Source organism: Papaver somniferum, chromosome 9 (assembly GCF_003573695.1).
Source record: "Papaver somniferum cultivar HN1 chromosome 9, ASM357369v1, whole genome shotgun sequence".
In the NCBI taxonomy this organism is placed as follows: Eukaryota; Viridiplantae; Streptophyta; class Magnoliopsida; order Ranunculales; family Papaveraceae; genus Papaver; species Papaver somniferum.
Genome location: NC_039366.1, coordinates 40801006 through 40820610, shown reverse-complemented (window position 1 = coordinate 40820610; position 19605 = coordinate 40801006). Strand labels below are relative to the sequence as shown.

The window sequence follows — 19605 nt, the reverse complement described above, 5'->3', positions numbered from 1 at the left end:
GCCTAGAAATTTATGCCTATTAAGGATTGCACTAACCAATATAAGTGGATGGAAGCATTTTGGTTGTAGGAGTTGAGGAACCAATCTGATTAGATGGCAACATCTAAAGAGTCTATTCATAAAAGCACAGAGCTCAGGTGTTAGAAATAACATGATAGTTTCACTATATCTCGTTGACTCCTTTTCACTTCTATTTTTATTTTGTTTTTTTTTAAACTATGTTTCTCTAAGTGATTAGGTGGGGCTCACGATTCAAGTTGTTACCAATGCTAGGGTGAATTAGAGTGATTAAGAAAAAAAAAAGTTGAAAGAAAAAAATTGAGACCAGACCACCAGACCAACCGGAATAAATTCAATAAAGTCGACCAGTAGTAACCTTGTATATGCCAGCTGAGTTGACATAGAGTTAGGATTATCGACCACTGGTTCCCTTGTATATGCCAGTGTGTTGATATTAGTCAGACTAGTATCTCAGTCCATTAGGATAGGTTCATTTTGGCGGAGGCCTTCAGACAGATATGAGAAACACCGTTCACCTAATAAACATCAAAACCATCTATGTTTTTCTCTATATCCATCTTTTTGATCTATCCATGTGATTATTTTGACTCCGAATATGATGTCCATAGTGCAACTATCTGAGTAGAGCTCTGTGACTTATATATGAATTTTGGTATGCTTGAGTGAAAACTCGTGTACATCAATTGGAATTTCGCTTCAGGCTACTTCCTCCTGTAGTTAATAAGTATGCCAACCAAGGAGATTCTTTAGTGCCTTCCAAGGTTCGTTGTAGATAGCTAGGGTCTGGAGTATTAAGGTTTTGTGTGTATATCTCTAGTAAGCCCTCCCGAGACTATAACTCGGCCACTAGGGACACCTAGGGGTTTAAAGGCTTATTGCATACGCTAAATGCAATCGACGATGCCTGCGACAGTGAGTTAGGATTTTATTTTCTATTTCAGTTTTGCTCGAGGACTAGAAAATAATAAGTTTGGGGGTATTTGATAGACACATTTTTGTGTCTAATTTGTCTCGATTCTATATATTGATAGTTCTCATTCTTGTATTTATTTTGGTATTTTATCTCTTTGTAGGTGTTTTTGGAGAAATAAGCTTTTGCGGCGAAATTGGCTCAAAACGTGGCATTTGAACCTCCGTAGCAGACGTACCAGTGACATCCCAGAAATACCCTGGAGGAACCCCGTGAAAAGTGTTGAAAACATCCCAGAAAAATTACTAAACACACCCAAGGGACAAGTGTTATACGGACTCCAGAAGCGGATAAGGGGCGACCACTGGATAAGGGGTAACCTTTCCCCTTCACGTTCAAAAACTGTAATTGGCGTGAAAAAAATGGCAGCAACGAGCGAAACTTGGTTCGAATTTCTCGGCTGTTTTAGAGAGATTCAATCGCTGGAATTTGTTGGGCTGGACGTGATTAAGCATAACAGGCTTGGTATGGGCACTGGAATGGATTGAATTGGGCTAGAAATCGATTTGGAGCAAAACAGAGGTGGAGTTATACACGGGACCCTATTGAGATTATTTTTAGAAGTTCTAGAGAGACTAAAGACCTAAAAATCTTTCCAAAGATACATATCTATCTAAGGAAGAGTTTGAGACAATCGGGAAAGCTCAGAAACGCGTAGAGAAGAGTTTGGAAAGTGGAGAAGTCCGAGACTTTCTGTCGAAGTAAAGAGAGAATTAAATCGAGTATTAGGGTTCCTGTTGGCTATAAAAAGGTTTCTTCAAGTCACAGAGAGGGGCAGAAAACTTGAGGAGAGGTTTACAAGAGAACAGAGAGCAAAAATCACGAGTTGCAGGAAAGCTGTTCTGCTGGTGCTGCTGAAGAACACGAAGAACATCAACCCACGCCCAACTGTCGCAGAACACTGTCGTTGTTCTACAACACTTCGCTTCTATCGTTGTTGTAGCAGTCTTATTCCTTCTGTTTCTCTTGTAACAGTCGATCTGCAACACATATAAACGTTGCGATTGAACTGTTTTACTCCCTTTGAGTCTCTTCACCTTTGAAAACACTTGTTGAGCAATGGAAAAATATTTTGAACCTGTTTTTGATATGAGGAGATAAACCCCATTGCTGAGGCGATAGAGGAAGCTATTTTTCCAATAAAGAGTGGTATTTTCTATTTATCTTATTTATTACAGTTATTTATATGATTATTTGCCTTGTTTGAGAATTGTTTTAATGATTTTTATTCAACAATTGTGATTTCCATTGATGGTATATGCTTGGACTTAGGTTTTTGATATCCCATGCTTCTGATTTACACTTGTTATTTTAAAAATCTACTTGTTGCAACATCTTAGAATCAAATTAAACGAAAAAATTGAATAAATATAAATATTGGATTTAAATCACTTTGAACTTGGAAAATAGTGGAATCTTAGCCTCAATGTTCTTTTAATATTGATAACAACATCATCTTTTTTTGAGTTTTCTATTTTTGTTTTAGAATTTAAGTCTATATTTTATCCTTCGCAAGTCTGAGAATCGAACCACTTCTATCACTATCTACAATCACATCAGTGGCTACTTCGTGATATGGGAGTTCTAATTTCTGCTCATACACCATTGTATTGTGATAACAAGGCTGTTATTCAAATTACACACAATGATGTCTTTCATGAGCGTACAAAACATATAGAGATATATTTTCATTTTACTCGTCATCATTTCAAGAAAGGTACAATCACTCTTCCGCATGTTAAATCAGAATTTCAAGTGGCTGATCTTTTCACCAAGACTCACTCTGCAGCTTATCTTCGATTCTTAATTTCCAGACTCAAGATGTGTACTCCACCACCTTGAGTCTGAGGGGGGGGGGGGGGTGTTAAGATATGGTCAAGATATGATATATCTTGACATTATTGTGTTTGTTATTTGGTTGTAACTGCATATATATTCTTTCTGTATATATCCTAGATATTGTTAGGTGTATCTTTTATTTGCCTTATCTAGTTGTTAGGTGTATCTTTTATTTGCCTTATATAGTTGTGTAAACATGTATAAATCAGGATTTTGCCTATCAATGAAGCTACAGAGAATTATTCTCACAACAACATTAGAATCTCAATGCTCATGTTTATCACACTTCAATACTAGGTGAAAGAGTTATCACTAGGAGGATTATGATAAATCGTTTGGAGAGAAAAATCACTCAAGCCGCATCAAGTGCCTCTCCAAAAACTCTTTAATTATTTTTTCCATATTTTTATTTTTATCCTGAGGAAGTTGATTATGTGCTTCCCAACACTGATTTTTTTCTGATCGGCTAATCACGTCCCTCTTAGTCTCCACTGTGATGCACTCCTTCGTTTGAAAGAGTATACGGAAGAGTGTGAGTGAATGAATAAGTGTTTTCATTCCAAAATAACACCTAATTTGGTCTTTTTTTATCAAACTCTTTCAATTTGAATGAGTTTTCTGTTCTCAATCCATAGACGTTGGTCTTACAAATATGATTTAATGGGTTTTGGTGGGATTGAGTTGGGTTAGGTAGATACCTCAAGTGGTTCATATATCCATAAAATAGTTCATCATTTTAGTATTAGGAGCCTTTTACATGATTTAATTTGCTAGTAATTGTTTCTTGAATACGAAATCTAAGACATCATTATAAATACCTTTTAAGGTAATATTAATATAAACCAATATGATTCAGTAATCAAGAATTTCTATATTTTTATTATTGAGTTTTAATCTGATAATTAGTCAAGATGGCTTTGTCAAACGATATCAATTTGCTGAACTCACCAGTTGAAGAGAGGAGACAAACTTGAACGTCTGGTTGAATTACCGACCTCTTTTTTCATGTATGAGAAATGCAAAGAGTGCTTGAACCGTGTTGGTATGTGGAAAATGTCCGATTGTTGTGTGCCAGCCAACGGTGGACGTGCTAAACATATTGAAGGATACACTTTCAGGAGGAAAGAAGACTAAAAACGACGCATTGTTTATCTTTAAAACTGTAGTTACAGGGAATCCTACAACCACACCCTTATGGTAATCTATGAACAACTTAAGACATAAAAGGATCTCAAATATTATTATAAAAATGATTGTATTACAATGGAAGTTATGTGTAAACCCTAATCTTAGAACTCACGCTACTTTCTCTCTGTAGATGGTGGATTTTCGACAAAGGGTAGAATTATAAAACTATACTTCAAATTCGGCAACCAGATGAGTATTGAGGCTCATTCCTCTCATCAAAGCATGAAAGCTCATGCCATAAAATCTCTGACTGAGAAGGATGTCTCTCAGAGTACATGTAGATGTCTTGTCTCTTAGCTGAGGCCACGACACATCTCATGAATACTGAGCAATTTCAGTAATTACTCCGGATCCGGCAATCGGATGAGTAGCGAGACACATGTCTCCATGCACGAAAGCTCGTGCCACCTCTGATGGAGAAAGTCTCTCAGAGAAGATGAAGATGTGTAGTCTCCCAGCTGATACCACGACACATCTCATACTGTATAGAATCAAAAGATTGGGCGGCTCCTAGACAGCATGCCTGCTAGTATAGAGCGACAACGTCTTCGGGGTGTAACCAGGTTTTCCCCGACTATGCAAGAGGAATATGACACTCCAGCAAGTTCATATTGCTCAACCCTCGGATAATTAATGCTCCTAGACAGGCATCCCTTCTAGTATAGAGCCATCAATTAATTGTCTTCAATCGTCTGAATATCCAGTAATATTCTACGAACCATCGTCTGAATATCCAGCAATATACTACGAACCATCGTCTGAGTATCCAACAATATTCTACGATTCTTCGTCATATTTCGTCACTTTAATTCATGGTTCTTACCAACAGAATTTAGTGATAAATATTCAATGAAACATGGATCTGAGCATCGAATAAGCCCTGACAAAAACGGTGCAAGTGTACTTAACAAATAATGCATAGACCAGCATTTTGAATGCACGAACGAGCATTTCAAAAAATATGAATGAACGAGGAACCTATGCAAAATAGGAAGAAAAATAATAATAATATATTAGCAAAGGCGCCAGGGGACTGGGCTCATCATCCGTCCGGTCATGCCGTGACTAGTCCTGCGCCCAATTTTATATTTTATCATATTTTTACTATTTCCCGATCTCATGAAAATCCTCTCGTTCGAGCAAATTTCATTTATTTCAAAGAAATTGTCTAAATCACATGATTTTATCAAAAATAATAAAATTATGGAAAGGTGTCTCGGGACCGAGCACCAGCCGGCCATGTATTGGCCGTGGCCGGTCCCACACCTCAAGTCTCCATTATTTTATTATTTTTCTCAAATTATGAAAATTCCTTGATTTTATGAATTTTCCCTAAAATCATGAAAATTACCTAATTTCATGTATTTTTTATCTAAATCACATGACTTTATCAAAAATAATAAAATTAGGGAAAGGTGTCATGGGACCGCCGGCCGGCCGGTCATGCCTTGACCGTGGCCGGTCCCACACCTCAAGTCCCATTATTTTATTATTTCTTCTCAAATTATAAAAATTCCTTGATTTTATGATTTTTCCCTAAAATTACCTAATTTAATAATTTTCTCTAAAATCATGGAAAATATTAAAAAAATTTAGGAAAACTTGTGGGACCGGGCTCTAGCCGGTCGGCCATGCCCTAGCCGGTCCCACACGCCCATTATTTTATTATTATTTTGTATTTTGTTTCCTGATTTCATGAAAACTCCCTGATTTCAACAAAATATTTTGGTTTTCAACGAATCCCTTTGATTTTATGAAAATTATCAAAAATCATCAAAATTACATAAAATTGGGAAGAGTGCCTTGGTACCCGCGCCCATTGGCCGTCTGTCCATGCCATGGCCACTGCCGGTCCCACACTCCCATTCGATATTTTATATTTTAATTTATGTCTCTCATCTCATGAAGTTCCCTAATTTCGCCAAACTCTCGAGTTTCGTGGAATTTCCCTTAAATCAGAGAAAAATACATAAAATCACTTAAAACTGGGAAAAGCATGTGGGACCGCGTGTCATCCGGCCGGCCATGCCCTAGCCGTGGCCGGTCCCACAACTTGTAATTCATTGTTTTATTTATTTTTTAATCATCTCATGTATTTTTCCCAGTTTCAGCAAAACCATGGATTTTGTATATTTTCTTCAAATGTTGCTCAAACGTGCACCAGAAAATATCAAAATTCTCAGGACTGAAGCGCGAACACTATGGTGACTTGGGCACATGCCTTTGAGCGACCAAGGGTGACCCTGAGGCTTGCAAACAGCTGGTCCCGCGTGCTTTAATAGTTTTAACCTAATTTTCTCAGCTGCTCATATTGGGTTCAAATTATTTCCAAACAATTGGAAATTTGCTCAAACAACCATCCATTGGTCTCACGGCCACCAAGATCCGGTCCCATGACCTCTTGGTCGGCCTTCAGTTTTTCCATAAGTCAAGTTTTATTATTTGTCGCTCACACGAGCATTATTTCAGTAAATGATTAAACCAGCATTTAGCCATTCTTTCACCGACTGGTCCTCGAGAGACTTTGGTATTTCTTGATCATCGACATTATATGGTGAACCCGTCATTCCATGTAGCCGGTACTGCGTTGATTTGCAATAAATCATCATTCCGGTAAAATTAGGGTTTTGAATCCAGAGTTTTGCAGAAACGTGATTCTGAGCAGATTTGAACACTCTGATAATTTTATGTTGATTCCATAATTAACATTCATATTTATTTTGCTCGACCCAGCAGTCAGTAACTTTTAATATTTTATTTGGTCCAGCTACCAACAATTCATCAAAAAGAACAATATTTTTTCGAACTAGCAATATTTGCTCGAACTAGCAATATTCGCTCGAACCGGCAATGTTTAATCAATTAACAATATTCACTCAGACTAGCAATATTTTCTCAAACCAAAGAATATTGGTTCAACTATCAATATTCAACAATTTAGCAACACAGTTTTGCTCTTCTTAGGTTATAATGATACCTCATATCAGCAGACACGTTAAATTCATGAGTTTCAGAACATTTGCTAATCATGTTCAACTCAGCACTACATGGACTCATCGTCCCATAAAGTGAGAAACTGACTCTACAATCACGAGATTTCAATCGTGTCACATGGGGGGATATTAACTAGGGTTTTGGTCTGGCGGTCTACGACACGTGTGTTCACCAACGATGAGAATGTGAGCAAGTCGTGCAATCAGTTGGAATAGTCAGCAAAGTAGTGGGTGGAAAGTTAACCAAGTCTTCGCACGATGAGTAATTGGTTTTAACATGATTTCACCATTTCCCATTCTCTGATTCCAGCAACTGTCACACTTCATGGGATCATGGTGTTTTCAACTCCGGCATTATAAAATGTCTCTGAATCCTGATTGAAAATGTAGGATCAGAATCTCGTAACGATAATGTCTCAGCGAAATTATCAACTACACAACACAACAGCGTCGCAGAACAATTTCAGAAATGATACGATAAACGACGTCAGCTAGAATCACGAGATAGTTCTGCGAAAATTAGAAAGCTTGCGAAATTAACATTTGTAAGGTTGCGAGAATGTCGCAAACCATACCCGAAAATAAAGGACATATTAGCTATCATCCACTATGTATTTCCCTATAAATAGTCGTTCAAGTTATAAAGAAAAGGGAGGGATCTTTTTTCTTGCTTTTTATTCATTCCATACTATTTATTCAAATATGGCTCGAAGTGGTCATAGACATGAGAAATATTTAAAAGATGTCCAAAAAGATTTTGCTGGGAAAGGTTTCACACTCTCTACCATTCCTGTTGAAAGCGCCAAGTTAATTCTTTCTGTCAAACTTTTTTCTGATCAGTATTGTGATGATCAATCAATCATAATTTCGTTAGGTCAGATTCTCGCAGGTCTCCCCATTCCTATTTATGACCCATATCTTCCTCTATTCTATGAAATTCTCGCTCACTCGGTATTTTCGCGAGCTATCTTCCAACTGAGTGGGGACTGCATCCGTCTGATGCTAGAGTTCGCTAACCGTGGTGCTGGTAGAGGATCCCTGTACTCCAAATAAGTTAGGGATCCTAAATTCGCAGATCTAGAGATAATTGTTGAGAAATACACAGTAGCGAGTTTGTTTGAGAACTATGAACTGATCTCCATGAAGAAAGAGAATACTCACTGGGGTATTCGCTTGAAAAGGAAAGATAACATTGATGAAGCTAAAATTCTCATGCAAGATATTGACTGTCATTCTGGTAAAAACACAACTCCTCGCCAATCCAAAGATGATAAATGGTGTGTTTTTCCATTAATGCTAAAAGGACCTTACATTGCTGGGTCAAATGTTCTTCCTGCGAATCTCGCTGCTTATCAACCTTGGGTTTTCTCTTGGCCTGAAAAGGAGAAAGAGGTATGTTTCTTCCCATTTAGCTCACTTTATATTTCTTTATTTGTCTTTATTATTTTGTTCGCTAACTCTTGCGACATTCTGCAGATCCAAAAACTGAAAGATAGTTATAACAGGACTGGGAAAGCTAGTACTCTGTTAGCTCTTCGCTCATACACAGATGAGGTAAGAAATATTCTCTTATGATTTTAAACAGTATATTGTTGCTTCCATTTCTTATTTCTATCTGTGTGTGAAGATTATTGATGAAGTAGAAGAACCTGCCGATGTTGCGAAGATTGGTGATAAAGGCAAAGGTGCTCTTCGCGGGGAAAAATCAACTGGTCCTCTTTCAAAGAAAGGGAAAGTCCGTTCTTATTATCCTTCAAATATTCCTCCTCAAGAAAATTCCGAAAGTGACAAGGATGACGAGGATAATGACGATCTTGCTGCAAGTGAAGATTCTCCACCTGAATCTTCTATGGCTAAGCTCTCTGGCCTCTTTTCTGATTCTCTACAAGGAATGGGAGATAGCCAATTCGCAAATACCTGCAAATCTCTCGCCACCCTTTGTGATGTCCCTTTACTGGATGGTGATAGCTCTCTTCGTGGAGTTTCTAGATCCGTGACTCCCGACTTCTTGCATTCTCTCAATAGTCTGGTATACTTTTATCCTTTTACTTATTCATTGTCATAACTAAAAATTTCTTTCTATATTAATATTTTTTATATTTTCTCGCAGGCTGGAAAAACTTCTTTTTCTGTTGCCTCAGACCTAGAGAGGAGACGCGAAAATCTTAAAAAAAAGAATCTTCAATTTCGCACAAAGAATGAAGAATTGGAAGCTGAAGTTAAAGGTCTTCGCGAGAAAAATAGACAATTAGAAATTGATTCTTCTTCGTATAAGAACAAAATCTCTAGTCTTCAGCAAGCTAATAATCAGCTTTACGGTATGTTACTTTTCTCTTTTCCCTTCATTTATTCATCCTGTTGTTTTATCTTATTTAAATTATCCTTTTTGCAGAAATTTATGGTCTTTCTGATGAAGCTTCCCTTCTTCGTTCATTTCCTAATGCCTTGGATAATGATACCCTTCTTGAGCATCTTAATAATTCCATAAATAGTTTCTCAAATGATAAAATTTCATCTCTTTATCTGAATGAGCTTAGATCTAAATTTCGCCTCTTAGAAATTGATCATAGGTCTAGTTTAGGTTTAGCCAACCGATTTAAGCGTCTCTTTCTTGATTCTAAAGAGAAAACCAATGAGTTAAGAACCAAAATTAGCGGTCTCATAGATGATAAGGATTGTATCTATGATCAAGGTGCTAAGGCTTTGGTGAAATTCCAAGAGACTCTTCTTGAAGTTCAACTTGAACGAGATGAAGCTAATCGCAAGAACATCGAGCTCTGCGAAAGGGAAAACCAAATTCGTTATCGTCTTCTTATAAGTAATGAGGATGAATTTGTTTGGGCTGCGAAAATCTTAGATGATGCCAGAAAAGATTTAGATGTACATGTTAGTCTCCAAGTTGAGCATACAGCCTTGATTAGAGATATGATTTCTGACATAGAAGGTTACTAACTGCTCTTCTTTACTAGTCTTTTGCTTCTTATGAATTTTCATCAAGTTAATAATTGATTGTCTTTTTCTCGCAGATTCTGAAAGTAGATATCGTGAAAAGATTGATGAACTCGAAGATGAAAAAGAGGAACTCGCAAAGAATCTTTCTTCTCGCAACGACAAGTATTCTAGATTAAAGAATTAAATCAAGATCACTGTTGCGAATTTTAAGAATGATTCCATGCATTTTCGCAATCAAACTATCCAAATGGTTTGTGACGATTATAATATCCCTCATTCTCATTATCCTTGTCTCTTGGAAGAGATCCCACAGAATACTCCCAGTCTGATTATTTCTGATAGCGAAGCTGATGATGAAGAATTTGATGGCGATGAAAGTTCTGATGGTGATGAAGATTCTGACGCACAAGAAGAAGGGAACAAGTCTGATGAAGATAATAAAGGATCAACTAAGAAGTAGTCTTTGTTTCTTTCTTTGATTCTCTGTAATACTTGTACATTTATTCCTTCTTTCTGTATATTTGTGTTTCTTTCATTTGGACCTGCATTCATTAAAACAATTCTTCCTTGCAATACAGTTAATCAATATAATCATTAATTTTTGAATCTTTGAGTAAATCTGTCGTATGGAGACAAATAAAATTTTCTAATTTCATTCATTCCCATACTTGCCTCTGTTATTTGTATCCAAATGAGAGATTTTATAAATTTTTCTTATTTTATGCCTCAATTTCGCAGGTAATTATGTATAATTTCGCTATCTTATGTGAATTGAATTTTGATTATTTTCAAAATCTCATTCCTGTGTGGTCTTATTTTTCCTTCCTAATTAAAGGTCTTATTATGCCACCTCTTGTCATTGCGACAAAATCGCAGGACGTCCTTGCACTTTCATGCAAAAACCCATTGATCTTGCCTTAACTTTTTCGTTTGTATTGTGGCCTCTTCAGGAATGTTGCGACAATATGACAGGACTAAATATTCTTGCGAAAATAAAGCCCCATGACAGTGCCGTCTTGCGACGAAATTGCAGGACGTCTTCGCACTTTCATGCGAAAACCCATTGATCTCCTCTTATATTTTTCTTTTGTATTATTTCCTCTTCAGGATTGTTGCACAAATATGACAAGCCTTAATACCCTTTCGAATAAAAAAGAAGCCTCATGACATTTGCGTCTTAAGACACTTATCAGCTCCCTAATGGAGGGTGCCGCCCTTATCTCCCCCCTGGTTTCCCCTTCAAGGAGGCGTACTTCTACCATACAAGGTTAGATCCTCCCATCCAGTCTTAACAACAACCAGTTGTTTTTGCAGACTCTTATCCCTTTTACCTATAGGGCTTATGGTTACGAGACTGCACCCTAAGTGGGGTTTTCTTCAGGCCGAGTGCAGTCAAGAATGGCAAAGTACGCTTCAAACGTCCTTGGCACTCTTGACTCAACCGTGTACCTCGGCGCCTTGATCAGATCTGCAGGAGAGTCCTTATTACCTTAGTCGCCCAACCTAAGTCATATGCTTAAGCTGAGAATCCAAGATGCCTCTCTCGGATGGGCTTTATTGACCCCAAATCTCCATGACTCAGGTTCCGGTGGCGGTGTAGGCTTTCCCTGAGCCATGCAACAGGTACCCCCTTATATGACGTACTTTAGGTCTTACATTTGCCTCTTGCGAAATTGTATTCGCGAACTAGGGTGTACGCCATAAAGGTTCGCCTCTTTCTCTTTTGTCATTTTTCTCTGATTACTTTCTGTAAAATTCATTATCTCTGCGAGAGTCTCGCACATCATCATATTTTATTTGGATTTCACAATCTCAATTTTGTCATTCAATCAAATGTATTTTTGAGAATTTTACTTATTGCGAGAGTGTCGCAACAACTTAATCATTCATACATTTCTTGTTTGTATTACCTTTGCCATCCTCTGCTTCTTTATTATTTTCTGCTACTGCTTCCTTGGTAGTGGTATGTTCATCATTTTTATTCTGGGCTAGCATTGGTTTCGCAACATCTCTTCTCCTTTCCTTTCGATTGCATCCACCATCAACCTCTCACTACTTTGTGTATCTTTGATTTTGTGTCGCCAGTTTTCCTTCTTGTTTGCTCTTCCTTCGCAAGATTCTATCTCAGTTTCGTAACACCTCTTTCCTTCAACCCAATATCCCTTTATGATTCCTACACCACTGGGGTGAGGGAAATTGATGCACTGGTGGAAATTTGAAGCTACACCTAGAATCCCATGTAGCCAAGGTCGACCAATTAACGCATTGTAGGGTGATTCTACATCAACGACACAGAATAAAATTTCGGAAGATATTCCCTTCAATGGAATTCTCATAGTAACCTCCCCTTTAGGCTTGTTAGAAGTACCATTAAAACCATATATCTTATATGTTGATGGTATAAGATCATCATCTCTTCCCCCCATAGTTTTATAAGTATGATAAAATAAGATGTTCACAGAGCTTCCAGTATCGATTAGAATTCTATTAATTTCCCATGAATCTTCAGCTTCATCATCCTCATCTTCTTTCGGTTTTGGATTAATTTCTAATTTTACTACCAATAGATTATCATGCACCTCTTCTCTTTCGGGAATTTCTTCCGCGATAAAAGAAATGATTTTTTTCTGCCATTCCTCTAGTGGCGAGATTTTCGCAATATTCATAATTTCTCTTCCATCGTTATCTCTTGCGAACACTCTACTCAAAACATTGTCATGAAAATCTTCAAGTGTCTTATATGAATGTAAGATAGAGTGACAGAATAGATTCTTTGCTTTTGCACCAACTTCTATGAAGAATGTTCCCTTCTTTTTCACCGTGTTTACTTTGTGATGCTCTGGTGGTGGTGGCAATGGTTGAGATTGTGGGTGCCCTACCAAAAAGTGGTTCAATTTTCCTTGATCTATCATTCTCAAAATAATTCATTTTACATTTATGCAATCATTTGTTGTATGTCCATGAAAATGATGATAAGAACAAAACTCATGGCTTCTGTGGTTTGGAGGTGGTTCCGTTCCCATATTCCATGGTGTTGGTACATTCTCCATCAAAATTATAGCTTCCCATATTTTCTCCACACTTTAATTTAGAGGTGGCATCTTGATTTCTTCCCATACTACCTTGTGACCTCCTTGTCCTCTATTATAGTTTTGTCTTTGACCTCCATAAGTTTCTTGCGGTTGATCGAGTCTTTGAATCTTGTTATTTCCACCACGATTGTAGAAATTTCTTTCTCTTTCATATTCTTCATGATCTCGGCTTCCCATAGCCACCAGTTTCTGTTGATTTTTACCCGTCACCTTCTCTTGTTGTACTTGAGAAGTATTCACTACTGTGTTTATTAGATTAGGTAATAAGCTTGCATTCGCTGTTTGTGAGCTGGTGTTCGCAACTGGGTACGACTCCATTTCATTTTGCCTTTCCTCTAGAGAAATGTATTCTTCATGAAGTTCTCGCAATTCAGTCATTGTGATCGTATTCTTGACTCTGAAAATTTGGACATACAATAGGTTTGTTGCAAAAATAACATTGATAAATAATAATATAAGATATCTCTCATCTATACGGCCAGCCATTTCGCTACACATGGTTCTCCATCTTTTAGTCAGGTGCTTCAAACTTTCGCCAATCTTCTGTTTTAACCTAAACACATCTTCTATACCAGGTCGCGAAGAATTATTGCTTATATATGCCCCTAGGAATGTAGTCTGCAAAGGATTGAAGGATGTTATTATATTCTTTGGTAGACCTTCAAACCATTTTAACGCCTCTCCTGTTAAGCTGGATGCGAAATACTTGCACAATATTGGCATCATGATTTTCCCATCGCAACATACACCTCACATAGGCTTTAATGTGTTGAATTGCACAAGTTGTTCCATCAAAAATGCTGGTTAATGCGGGTAAATTGCATTTCGGTGGTATTCCTCCTAATTGTACTTCCCTTGTAAATGGAGTTTTCGCAGCTTCTTCTATTGCTTCATCCAATTGTCTTCTGCCTACTTCTCCTCTATTATTTAGCATTCCTCTCATTTCTTCTAATTCTTTCAAGATTTGTTTATTTATACCTGAATTTTGATCCATTGGTCTTTTTAATTTCGCCTCTCTTCTTCTGCGTTCATGTATTTCTTCTCTCGTGAAATTTTGCATTTCTTCTTCATTATCCTTATCTCGTCTTCTTATGCGATTCTCTTCCTCATATCTATCTTGAATTCGCATATGATTATGCCTTTCATTTTCCCCTCCATGATTTTGTTCATTTCTTATCAATTCCATTAGCTGTCTTTCAGCCATCCTCTGTACTCTATCATACTCTTTATTGAGATTACCGTTATTCCGATTTTGTGTACGCCTTCTTTCTCGATTGTTGTGATTGTTCTGGCGAATTGTCTCCTGAAGCTCTTGTTCTTCCATTTTCGCTCTCAATCTTTCACGTTCGCAAATTAAATGTGCTTGTTCAGCATAATGTCTTTCAATTTCTTCTTCAATCATATGTTGATTTCTTTGAGTTTCTCTTTCATGTCAAATTCTTCTTCCTTCCTCTCGATTTCCTTCGCCATCTTTGTCATTTCGTCCCTGACGTTGTCCATTCTCTTGATTTCTACCATTTTGCCCACCATCAAAAGTTTCATTTTGTGGAATGTAATGATCATCAGCTCTTTCTCTATTTTCGCGATATTCTTCATTAGGATTTGATATTTCTTCTTGAATATTGTTTCCAGCATTAGTTGTGGGTGAGTTTCGCCTCATTTGTCTTCTAGTCGATCTTGAATATGATTTTGTAATACTTCTCGATCTTCTACTCTGTAGTCTTATATTTTCCATCCTCAATTCATGATTTTGCCTTGTTAGATTTGCACTTTCTTCTGCCTCAACTCTTCTTTCTTCATGTATTCTTCGTCTTAACGTTTCTAACGCTCCAATTTCCTCATCTCCATGAATTATTCCTTCATCTGCTTCTTGATTTCTCTCCACCTGTCCATGGTTTCTAGTTTGTTGCTCTTCTTCTACTTCTTCTGCTGAATTTGATTGCCAAGTGTGTATACTTACCCTATCATAATCTGTATTCCTCCCTTGTACTAGTGTTTGTTGAATTGGTGGTTTAATTTGATTTTCTCTATTACTTCTCATTCTAGTAGATTCTCCCGTTTCACTTCTTACTCTTCCAACAATTCTCTTGCTTCTTCTAACAATAGTCAGCTGTTCGGATGTATTTCTTTTTCTAGCCATTTCTTTAATGTTAACAAATTGCAAGAAATTATGTAAAATTCTTAATCAATCACTCTAAATATTCACAAATCTCAATATTAATCTCAACAACAATCTTCAACTTTCGATCTTCAAGATTCCCTGTTTCTAGCGCCATTATGTAGTTGCAGGAAATCCTATACTACACCCCTCATATGATTTCATTATTGCTCAACTCATTTTTAGATTTACACTCTTAATTTTATTGATCAATCTTTGAATGTTCTTATAAGAAAAGATAAAGGAATCAAGAATGACCTCTCCTCTAGACTTTCTCTCTCCTATTTACTTGTTTCTTACTCAAAAAAGATCTCTCCCTTTCTTCTCAGTCGAACGACTATTTATAGGAAAATACATAGTGGATGACAGCTAATCTGTCCTTTATTTTCGGACATGGCTTGCGACATTCTCGCAACCTTACAAATGTTAATCTCGCAAACTCTCTAATTTTCGCAGGACTATCACATCGTTCTCGTGACTTTAGCTGACGTCGTTTATTATTTCATTTCTGAAATTGTTCTGCGACGCTATTGTGTTGTGTTGTGTTGTTGACAATTTCGCTAAGATATTATTGTTGCGAGATTATCAGGCGCCGCGTCTCCAACACAAGGTAGCCACAATCAACGGCTACCCTTATTCATAAGATGCTATCTCGGCCATCGAAGTTCGCCACCGAGCCGGTATGCTCGTGACAAGTTTTAGGCGACTAGAAAAAACGATCCTAGCATCACATGCTATTTACCTACGACAAGCCTCTCAATTTTAGCTTGCCACACATAGCAAAGTGTTACATGTTTTCCACGAAAACGCTCGAGACATCAAAACATTTCCCAAACTGGGGGATACTCTTCAGGGTATTGGTCTGGCGGTTTACAGCATGCGACGTGCAATACGCCCGTCACAGGAAAGTGTCATAAAGCGGGCCGGTTAGTAATGGCGATAAGTAATGGTGTAAACGTATCCTCCATTATGGAAACATAAATTCCAGGCGTTACCCGTTACTCCCTTCTTCCACCACTCAATCTCTTCCACTTCTTACGAGACCAGGGTACGTTTTGTTGCGACTTGTATAAATAGGTCTCACCTATTTCCGCCAAACAACAAGTTTTGGTCAGGAGAAAAATACGGCATCCAGAAATAATCCGATAGCTATTCATTCAGCTAGCTAGTTCAACTTTATGATACAAGCCACGAAACACCCACACTTCCAAAATTAACTATTCTGGTCTCAACACTTTCTTCGCTTTCCTCCCTAAGACCATCCATTCTCCTTCACTTTGTGACCGAAGCAAGCCTGGAACGACCATTTCTTCTTTTAGGCCAGGATTGTACAGATTGATCTCTCGAATCAAAAGTCCTCCCGTGCAGTACATTGTTTAGGGTTTAGACTCATTTCTCATCCACTCACACGGAATTATCGAAAACAGCAGAAACCGTTTTCACCCGCAAACACCTATGTAAATCCTTCTTTAATGAAACTTCTTTTATCTAGTTGGTGATTGACTCATTTTTGTGTCTAAATTGTTCTCAACTTTATGTATTATTGGTACTCGATTTTGTACTTATTAAAGTGTTTTATGTGTTTGTAGGTATTTTTAGGAAATAAACATTTTTGGAAAAATCAGCTCGAAAAATCACCTAGGACACCTCGGAGGACAACTGCTAAATGAACCCCATATTTGGATAAGGGGCACCTTCTTTACTATTTGCACCCCAAGGCGCCAGATGCTAAAGGCACCCTACTCTCGATAGGGGCGACCTTCTTCTTCACCTGGTTTTTGGCGGGGAAAAATGGCTTCAAAGTGCGAAAGTTTTGTGGAAGATTTTGGCGAGGTTTTGGGGAGATTTGTTCGTAGATTTGGACTTGGACTAGCCTGTTATGATTAAACAGGGATGGTAATTCATTCTGATTCGCAAACCAAGGGAGAATTCTTTGGTTTGAGCAAAACAGAGAAGGAAGAATATTGTCGGGTTCTGTTAAGTCCATAATTGAGAGTTCGGGTGATTCTGTAGAAGTTACTATATCTGGGATACTATTTTACCTTGTTTGGAGTATTGGCAACTCAGTTTACGCGCGAGGAATTAAGAAAAGGAAGTGTTTGGTCAAAACAGGGAAGTTTATTCTCGGAGGGAGATAATCACGGCATTACAACGAATTTAGAAGTGTACTCACGTGTTTGGCTAGAGTTGGCTTGCTGAAGAAGCGTGAATCAGTTAAACAAGAATATTCTGCACGTAATTCGCAGCTGCATATGAATGAAAAAAGGAAAGAAAATATTTTTATGACCGAGTAACGGAGGATTATTGAGAGTGAATGAGCGAGATTTCTTGGTGTTGTTCGATATAAACAGGTTGCTGGGGTGAAGAGAAAATCGGAAGAGAGTAGCGAGGAGAACAGAGAGTGAGAAAATAGAGTTGCAGAAACAACAAAGAAGATAAACATGAAGAACATTAAGCTGTTTAGAACAGTCGCATTTTAGGATAGTATATTTCAGGTTCTGTAACAGTCCGTTAGCAACACATAACTTCACATGCTTGTAATAGAGAGTTTGTACACCTAAAACCCGTTACAGATTCACTGCTTTTATTATTTTCCATTTTCTTCTTGTAAACACCCTTTGAGAAATGAAAAAAAATACTTTGAGAGTGTCTACAATATGAGGAGCTAAACCCCAACACTGGGACGACGGGGGAGCTGTTTTTCATCCCTGTGGTAATTCAGTTAATTCTTTATTTACTTTTTGCACCGATTTTTAACGCTTTATGATTTCAATTAATTATTTCTGACTTTGTTTGATGATGCATGCTTAGTTCTAGGTAATTCTGATGCTTCATGCTTTCAATATACAACTAATGTTGTATGAAATCTACTTTGGAAAATAATAGAGTTGATATTTTTTTTATTTTGAGTTATAATTGTCTAGGATTAATTTCTGAACTACTTGAATATGAAAAACAGTGAAATCCTGAGTCCCAGTAAATTCTTCATCCTGTGACATATTTTGTATGTATTTTATTTATTTCTCGTATTTTCCATTATTTAAGCCTAAGAGCAATCTCGTCGAGTCTGGGTGAACGACAACCTTTCTTACCACTACATAAAATGCGAAAATTTTATGGCGCCGCTGCTGGGGAGTGGTTGAGAACGCTGTTGGAATCTTCCCCAAACAGGCAGAAAAGTAAGTATCTGAAATCCTCGCGAAGCTTTGCAAGGTGAGTTTGAACTGACTTCTGCATTTTGTTAGCTTATGCAAGATCTACCAAGTAGTTGGGATAGAAAACAATTGTTCGTCTTGTTAAAGTAACCCTTTATACATGACGAGAACAGATGATGAGGGTACGAACCCTCCGGTTAAAAGTTTGAGAGACTATATGTACCCTACTAGAGTCTCTCAACTTCCATGTAGTATTTTTCCTACCACCACAACAACCTATGAGATTAGAGCAAGCACCATTCAATCACTTCCTAATTTCTACGATAAGGTGAATGAAAATCCTTACTACCACATTAGAGATTTTGAAGAATCGTGTGGTACAGTGAAGTTCAAGGAATTATCTGATGAGTTTCTTAAACTTAGGTTGTTTCCTTTGTCTTTGAAGGATAAGGCAAAATCTTGGCTGAATACATTATCTCCTTCATCAATTAGTACTTGGAATGACATGATTAATATATTCTTGCATAAAATCTTTACTAGGCATAAAACTACTGACATTCTTTAAAAACTATATAGTTTTCCGCAACAAGAAGGAGAATCTCTTTATGATTATTTAGAGAGGTTCCATGATCTCTTGTTACAATGTCCACAAAATGGATTTGGTACTCCTAGGTTATATTGATCTTTTATGAGGGATCAGATTACAAAACAGTGACTATGGTAGAATCACTTTGTTGTGGGAATTTCCTTGATAAGAATGCCGAAGAAGGTTACAAATTTTTGCATGAAATAGATGGAAAAATCCAAGAGTGGGAGGCTAGAAAACCCAGTTGGCAGGGCGAGAGGCAGAAATTTTGCATTAAGGCATAAAAAAGATTGGATTCTTATTTTCCATGAAAGTTGGAGGAAATTAGGCTTGGGAGCCAGCCCAGCAGGGTAGGCAACTGCCCACCCTTGCCGTGGGCTAGCTCCGCCACTGGTAGTTGGTCAGGGTCAAATTTAAGGTCAAAGGATCGAGTTCCCGCTCTTCAATGCCATCGGTATATTGGGAAAATATGCCGCTATGTCCGTGGAGGATAAGTCAGCCTGCAATTTTCTGCAGAAATATGCAGCGATTTTAAATATGCGAATTTCAGTTGTGATTTTACTCAGCCAGCCTTTTGCAATCTCGCAATTTCTTTGAACCGGCCTATTTAAGCTTTATACAATGCACAAGTTTGTGGATACATCAAAAAAT

At 37.5% G+C, this 19605-nt stretch overlaps 1 pseudogene; it reads left to right on the top strand.

Annotated features, from left to right (window-relative positions):
• Positions 1 to 3741: 3741 nt before the first annotated feature.
• Positions 3742 to 3964, top strand: LOC113309812 (annotated as a pseudogene).
• The last annotated feature ends 15641 nt before the right edge of the window (positions 3965 to 19605 follow it).